The sequence below is a fragment of the Equus asinus genome, chromosome 13, assembly GCF_041296235.1.
Source record: "Equus asinus isolate D_3611 breed Donkey chromosome 13, EquAss-T2T_v2, whole genome shotgun sequence".
Lineage (NCBI taxonomy): Eukaryota > Metazoa > Chordata > Mammalia > Perissodactyla > Equidae > Equus > Equus asinus.
In genome coordinates, this window is record NC_091802.1 from 12389388 (window position 1) to 12398389 (window position 9002).

Here is a 9002-nt window from a genome sequence, read left to right on the forward strand (position 1 = left end):
CAATCTTTGCTCTAGGGCTCCCTACCAGCCTGGCCAAGACTTTCTCAGAGCTTCACTGGCATCTGAGGCTCCTCTCCCCCACGATTTTCCTTACTTCCTCCTCTCCTTACACAGGTGTCAGACCTGCAGGATGATCTGAAGGCTCTCCCTGCCCACGCCTGCTCCTCAACCCCTTTGCCCTTCACTGGTATTTCCCTCATCAAATCTTTTGAACATTTAATTCCAACATGACCTCTGCTTGTTGAAGGACTGGAACTGACACTGTCCCTCAAAGTCTAATTTAGATACATTATTTAATGTGTTTGTTCGAGTTACCAAGTATGATTTATGACTTGGCTCTCTTTCCAAACACAAGGAAAGCAGTAGAAATTTTTGTTGGATTTGTACTCTCTCGCTCTTCTCTAGATGGCCTTTAAAGTCTCTTATCTCGGATGTTGGCAAACACTTGGAAATTTCTCGTAACTCATGAAGTAGGAGCTCTACTGAACCTGAAAGACTTTGTAACCTTTACTTTTTTACGCCCTCCAGAAACGAACTATCCCATATAATTAAAAGGTGCTCTCTAAAGTAAATTATTTTCCTTTGTCATGCATGGAGTATCTATGCCAATACTTTTTAAATAACATACAGCTTCATCAAACATATTTCTTTATCATCAGAAAGACTAGAGTCTCCACTGGAATCCCAGAATCCTCTTCGATACTCCATTGTTCATCTCTCAATTAATAGAGGTTTTCACACGGGGGAGAATATTTCTTATGTGAGCAATGGAAGAAATCATTAAATTAAGATGAGCAGTTTGGGGAATATATATGATCTCTTTTCTTCCATGAATAAGAAGGAAAAAAATGAATGCCTTCAGAAAACAAAACTTAGCCCTGGATTTATCCCCTAAGAAGATGGCTGCCTCCTGCTATTAATAACAGGAAACCTTCTTAGGTCACTGGTTTTCTTTCTTGGAGATTCAGCTCTCCATCCCTGGTCCAGCAGCAAAATATAAAACTTATTAATAAGGGCTGCAATTCTCTCAAGGAGAAAAATCCACTTGCTTCAGCTCACACATAAATTTAGTCTATATTTTGAGACTACATACCCAGTACTATCTAGCAAAAATCCATGTGATAACAAACAGCAAGAAAAAAACCAGCAGAAAACAAAAATAATTTTCTTACTTTCCAATGAGTGGCAGAAACTGCTAGGTATCTTTCCACATCCATTTCAAACTTCTTCCACAGCACCAAAATTGTAGCCTGACACATGGCTGGCTATCTGCCCAACATTTCCTTGTCACCCTACCAATTAGATTTGGCCATGTGGCTTAATTCTCTTCCTTGGAATGCAAGCAGAAGTGACGTTTGCTGCTTCCAACTGGACACCTTAAGACCAGATTGTTATTTCCACATTTGCTGACCACAACTCAGCTTCAACTGTGAGAAAAAAACTTCCTGTGGGGGAAACAAGGGGACAGGAAAAACCTGGACCTTTGAAATATGGAGTAGAGCTTCCAGGTTACCTGGAGCACCTGCCCTGGACTGTTTTTTTAGAGAAAAATTGAGTTCTATTTGTTTGAGCTATTGAATTTTGGATCTCTTTGTCAAGCAGTTTAACCTACCCTAATTGATACACACGTCTCTGTACATTTTTCTCAACATAGTAGCTGTCTAGCAGCATGATTCCCCATTGGTTAGAGACAGACGGCAGAGGCAGGCAGGCTCTGCACCAGTGCCCAACCAAGGCTGTCTTAGTCAGTTCAGGCTGCTATATCATATATACCAGAATTTGGTAGCTTAAATAACAACATTTATTTCTCACGGTTCTGGAGGCCAGCATGTCCAAGATCAAGGTTCTGGCAGATCTGGTGTCTGGTGAAAGCTCACTTCCTGGTTTTCAGATGTCCATCTTCTCATTGTATCTCCACATGGTAGAGAGCAGAGAAACAGGAAGCAAGCTCTTCTTTGCTTTTTCTTATATGGACACCAATCCCATTCATGATGGCTCTGTCCTCGTGATCTAATTATCTCCCCAAATCCCACATTAGGTATTACGGTTTCAGCATATGAATTTGGAGAGGACGCAAACATTCAGTCCATAACAGGAGCTGATCTTACTTTCCTTTCTGTGGCTCATATTTAGCAGGAGTGTGAGCACATGGTCTTCAATGTGTCATTTTCAGCTTCATTCAGCCAAACCACATCACAGCACCATTTGTTAATTTAAATGGAGCAAGACTTCCATACTCTCCACTTAAATAAGAAATCAAGATGAGTCATCATTTTATTTTTCTTTATAAATAAGAGAGAAGAGGAAAGCCAAAATTATTCTCTTCTTGATTAAGACACAAAATGCATAAGTATGTACAATTTGATGAAAACAAGATGTTAATTTAAATAGTATGGCCAGACCAACACATTACCAATGTAATCATTCTCATTTAAAGATTTTTTTAGAGGTTAAGGGTTATTTTCACAGGATATAATGTCACAGGAAATATTTTCACATGACTTCTACAAAACACAGCAACAACATGCCTAGAAAAGGGTGAAGTTTCTCTGGAGAAAGATAATGTCAGTCAGATAATTTTGTTTTGTTTTCTTTTGTTTTGTTTTGTTTTTTTAAAGATTGGCACCTGAGCTAACAACTGTTGCCAATCTTCTTTTTTACTTTTTTTTCCTGCTTTTTTTTGTCCCCAAATCCCCCAAGTACATAGTTGTATGTTTTAGTTGTGGGTCCTTCTAGTTGTGGGATGTGGGATGCCACCTCAACGTGGCCTAATGAGCAGTGCCATGTCCACGCCCAGGATCTGAACCAGCAAAACCCTGGGCCACTGCAGTGGAGCTCAATAACTTAACCACTTGGCCATGGGGCCAGCCCCAAAAATGTTTTATATACAGTGTTCCACATTCAGTTGAAAAATTATTATGCATGCTAAAAGACAAGATCATATGATCAAAGCCCAAGAGAACAAGAATAAGTAGATAATAGAATTACCTGAATCACCCATAAGTGATTCAGGTAAAAGAGTCAGCAAACGAGAACATTAAAATAACTATGATTAATATGTGCAAAAAAAAAAAAAAGGAAAATGTAGAGAATTAAATGAAAAGTTGGCCAATTTCAGAAAAGAATATGAATCCATAAAAAGATTAAAGGGAATCCCCTTGGAATGGGCAAAGAGACACCTGATTGGTGGTGTTGCTCTTATATCAGTCAGTTGTACAGTCCTTTGTTCATCCTAGCTTGATGACTGGGTTGGTGGCCAGAGCTGTTTCATGCCTAGGGCACATAAAAAAAAATTAAATGGAAGTTTTAGAATTGAAATATACAATGCTAAAAATCAAAATTCAAAAGATCAGTATAAACATAGATTTGATGTAACAGAAGACAGCATCAGTTAACTGGAAGTTGGACCACCAAATTGAAGCACAGATAGAAATAAGAATGGAAAATACTTAAACAAGTATAACAGACATGTGAGATAAATTGAAAAAGATTTCATTGTAATTGAATCCTAGAATGACAGAAGAAAGAAAATGGGACCTAAATAATATTTGGCAAAATAAGGTCAGTTATTTTCCAAGATGAATGAAAGACACAAATCCACAAATTCAAAAACATTTTCAAAGAAGCAACAATAAGTCTGGGAGTTGACTTCTCAATAAAATTTATAAAAAGTCAGAAGGCAATGGAATGAAGAAGAACAGAAAAAATGACCTCTTTTCAAGCACATTTAATTACCCAAAATCAGAAATGATAAACTTATTAAGGTCTGTGCCCCTAAGAGCTTCAATATTATTTTAACTTAGTTTGTTGGTCAAGAATGAAATGGGAGGAATCTGACTTTAGTTTACCCAATTGTCAAATTAAATCTTAACCAATGCTTCTTAATAAAAACTATTTTCAAGATCAACACTACTCTTTCTCCAGTAGAAGCTGTATATAAAGAGAAGAACTCAGTAAAATTTATGTTTTCAAAAAAAGGAGAAGCCAAATGACAATTGGTCTATTTTATTGACACTTTTTTTTATTAGTAACAGACTTTGATCTATTTCCAAATATTCAAATGTAAATGTGTCTGTGGTTGTAAAGAATGTGCCTTGTTTCTATAATAAATGTTTTGTTTAAAGTCTTTTAAACAAAGACAGTCTTTTGTTTAAAGTTAATCTTAATGCCATCTCATTTTTATTTTAAAAAAACTACTTGTGAGAGTGACATCAGCATCATGGCGGAGTGAGCTTTTCCCCTGGACTCTCCCCTCTAGAATACAACCAAAAGGACATTCAGGCACCAACAGAGGACACACACACAGCACAAAAGATGTCTGAGAGACCCACACAACCATACAACTGAAGGTGGTTGTGGGGCTGGATCCTCCAGAGGAAGTGGAAGCTGATCAGCAGGAGCTCTTCAGAGATAGAGGGGCCACGGCTGGGGGAGGTGAGCAGCTGAGAAGAGGCACCCCATCCCCACCTGTGCTCCAGCCCCACACAATCACATGGAGTATGGCACAGTGAGAAAGGGGCTGGCTGGGGGAGGTGTGCAGCTGAAGAGAGGTGCCTCATCCATGCCCAGTGCTCCAGCCCCATGATAGCCCAGAGCTTGGAACAGAGAGGGAAGTGGCAGCTAGTGGAGCCCCATGAGTGCCTGGAGCACCACACAGAGAAAGATGCAGCAGTTGGGGGAGGCATGCAGGTGTAAGAAGTGACCCTTCCCCCACCTGGCACTCATCTTGCAATTGTCCAGAGCTCCACACAGAGGGAGAAGCAGAGGCTGGGGGAAGCACAGGTGAAAGAGAGTACCCCTCCCCTGCCCAGTGCTCCAGATCTGCCATTGGCCAGAGCATCACATAGTGAGAAAAGCAGTCAGTGGATGGAGTTGGGCCCAGAATTCAAAGTGCTTGATCCCCACCCAATGGAAGCACGTGGCAGCAGTGACTACATAATAACACCATGTGGAGACAAAAATCCACATCATCAAGCAGTATGAGAAAGTATATTAAATCTCCAGACCAGAAGGAAAATGACAAGTATCCATAAACCAACGCTGAAGACACAGAAATCCATAACCTAAATAACAAAGAATTCAAAATAGCTATCATAAAAAAAAAACTTAATGAGTTATAATAAAACACAGAAAGACAAATTAATGAATTCAGGAGCTTCTTCACAAAAGAGATTGAAACTTTAAAGAAGAACCAATCAGAAACATTGGAGATGAAAAACACAATGGATGAGATAAAAAGAAATTCTAGACTCCTAAACAACAAAACTGACAATATGGAAGACCAAATTAGCAATTTAGAAGACAATACTATAGAAATGCTTCAGAGGGAGGAGAAGAGAGAACTAAGACTCAAAAGAAGTAAAGAAGCTCTCAGAGAAATATATGACTCAATTAGGAAATGCAACATAAAGATTATAGGTATTCAAGAGGGAGAAGAGAAAGAGAATGGAGCAGAAATCTTGTCCAAAGAAATAATGGCAGAGAATTTCCCAAATCTGGGGAAGGAGATTGAAATCCACATGAAAGGGGCCACCAGAACTCCCAACTATGTTAATGCAAAAAGACCTACTGTAAGGCATATGGTAGTAAAGCTGGAAAAAGTCAATGATAAAGAAAAAATATTAAGGGCAGAAAGGCAGAAGAAAATAACTTACAAAGGAACCCTATCAGGCTTTCAGTGGATTTCTCAGCAGAAAACTTACAGGCTAAGAAAGAGTGGAATGATATATTAAAAATCCTGAAAGACAAAAACTTTCAGCTAAGAATACTCTCTCCAGTGAAAATCTCCTTCAGATATGACAGAGAAATAAAAACTTTCCCAGACAAACAAAAGCTAAGGGAGTTCATCACTGCAAGACTTCCCCTACAAGAAATCCTCAAGAAGCCTCTCATACCTGAAAGAAAAAAAAAAAAAAAAAAACAGGAAAGTGGCTGCAAAGTCCTGAGCAAGGAGATAAATAGGTAGGCAATAATCAGAAAACGGCAGCTCTCTATCAGATCAGGTTGGTAAACACTTAACTTTTACATCAAGGATAAAGAAAAGGAAAACACTAAAATAAACTTGTCTCATCATTTTAACCACAAATGCACAACACGAGATGGAATAAGATATGAGAAAAATAATTTAGAAGGGGAAGAGGAAAAGGACGGAATCAGTATAGTCTAAGAAAATAAGAGGCAATCAGAAAATGGACTATCTCATCCATGAGACTTCTTATATGAACCTAATGGTAATCACTAAACAAATAATTAGAACAGAAACATATACAATAAACAAGGAGAAAATGAAGAAAACCAACATAGAAAACTACCTAATCAAATCGGTAGTCTGAACTACATGGGGCAAGAAACAAAGGAAATGCAGAAGAATTGTAAAACATGCGATAAGATGGCAGTATTAAGCCCTCATATATCAATAATTACTCTAAATGTAAATGAACTGAATTCTCCAATTAAAAGACACAGAGAGGCAGGATGGATTAAAGAACAAGACCCAACAATATGCTGCCTCCAGGAAACACATCTCAACTTTAGAGACAAACATAGGCTCAGGCTGAAGGGATGGAAGATGATACTCCCAGCTAATGGCAAACAAAAGAAAGCAGGCATTCCATACATATATCAGACAAAGTAGACTTCAAGATAAAGCAGGTAAAGAGAGACATAGAGGGGCAGTATATAATGATAAAAGGGACTCTCCACCAAGAATACATAACACTTATAAACATATATGCACCCAACACAGAAGGACCAAAGTACATAAAGCAACTATTAACAAACCTAAAAGGAAATATTACCAACAACACAATAATAGTAGGGGACATCAACACCCCACTTACTTCAATGGATAGATTATCCAGACAAAAAGTCAACAAGCAGATAGTGGAATTAAATGAAAAACTAAACCAGGTGAACTTAATAGATATAGAGAGAGCATTCCATCAAAAAACAGCAGAATATACATTCTTCTCAAGTGCACATGGAACTTCTCAAGGATAGACCAAATATTGGTAAACCTCAATAAATTTTAAAAGATTCAAATCATATCTACTATCTTCTCCAACCATAATGCTATGAAACTGGAAATAAACTACAAGAAAAAAGCAGGGAAAGGAACAAAAAATGTAGAAACTAAACAACATGCTGCTGAACAATTAATGGGTCATTGAAGAAATAAAGGGAGAAATAAAAAAATATTTGGAGACAAATGAGAACAAAAACATACAATACCAACTCATATGGGAGGCAGCAAAAGTGGTCTAAGAGGGCAATTCATAGCAATACAGGCCCACATTAACAAACAAGAAAAAGCTCAAATAACCAATCTTAAAGTACACCTAACAGAATTAGGAGAAGAAGAACAAACAAAGCCCAAACTCAGCAGAAGGAGGGAAATAATAAAAATTAGAGCAGAAATAAATGAAATTGAAACAAAAAAGACTGCAGAAAGGATCAATGAAACAAGGAACTAGTTCTTTGAGAAGATAAACAAAATCGACAATCCCTTAGCTAAACTCAGTAAGAAAAAAGAGAGAAGCCGCAAATAAATAAAATTAGAAATGAAAGAGGAGAAATTACAATTGATACCACAGAAATACAAAAGATTATAAGAGAATACTATCAAAAACTATATGCCAACAAACTGAACAAGCTGGAAGAAATGGATAAATTCTTAGACTCATACAACCTCCCAAAACTGAATCAAGAAGAAATAGAGAATGTGAATAGGTCAATCACAAGTAAAGAGATTGAAAGAGTAATCAAAAACCTCCCCAAAAATAAAAGTCCAGGACCAGATGGCTTCTCTGATGAATTCTACCAAATATTCAAAGAAGATTTTTTACCTATTCTTCTAAAACTATTGCAAAATACTGAGGAAGATGGAAATATTCCTAACACATTCTATGAGGCCAACATCACCCTGATACCAAAGCCAGACAAGGACAACACAAGGAAGGAAAATTACAGAGCAGTATCACTGATGAACATAGATGCAAAAATCCTCAACAAAATATTGGCATACCCAATACAGCAATATATTAAAAAGATCATATACACCATGATCAAATGGGATTCATACCCGGGACACAGGGATGGTTCAACATCTGCAAATCAATCAATGTGATATACCGCATTAACAAAATGAGGGAAAAAACCATGCAATAAACTCCATAGATGCAGAGAAAGCATTTGACAAGATCCAACATCCATTCATGGAAAAACTCTCACTAAAATGGGTACAGAAGGAAAGTACCTCAACATAATAAAGGCCGTATATGACAAACCCACAGCCAACATCATACTCAATGGGGAAAAACTGAAAGCCATCCCTCTGAGAACAGGAACAAGACAAGTGTGCCCACTCTCATCACTCTTATTAAACATAGTACTAGAGAGTTTGCCCAGAGCAATTAGGCAAGAAAAAGCAATAAAAGGGATCCAAATAGGCACAAAGAAGTGAAACTCTCACTGTTTGCAGACTACATGATTTTATATATAGAAAAACCCCAAAGAATCCATCAGAAAACTATTAGAAATAATTAACAACTACAGTAAAGATGCAGGGTAAAAAGTCAACTTACAAAAATCACTGGCATTTCTATACTCTAATAACAAACTAACAGAAAGAGAACTCAAGAACACAATCCCACGTACCATTGCAACAAAAAGAATAAAATATCTAGGAATAAATTTAACCAAGGAAGTGAAAGACCTATACAAAGAAAACTATAAGACATTACTGAAAGAAATCAATAATGACATAAAGAAATGAAAAGATGGATTGGAAGAATAAACATAGTTAAAATTTCCATACTACTTAAAGCACTCTACCAATTCAACACAATCCCAATCAGAATCCCAGTGACATTCTTCACAGAACTAGAACCGAGAATCTTAAAACTCCTATGGGGCAACAAAAGACCCCAAATAGCCAAAGAAATCCTGAGAAACAAGAACAAAGTTGATGGCATTGCATTCCCTGACTTCAAAATACATTACAA

General features: G+C 37.3%; 1 non-coding gene across 1 annotated transcript; it reads left to right on the forward strand.

The window, feature by feature from the left end:
* Positions 1-3153: 3153 nt before the first annotated feature.
* Positions 3154-3286, forward strand: LOC123276510 (small nucleolar RNA SNORA48). Its single transcript, XR_006513015.1, has one exon. It is a non-coding gene; the product is annotated as a small nucleolar RNA SNORA48 (small nucleolar RNA).
* The last annotated feature ends 5716 nt before the right edge of the window (positions 3287-9002 follow it).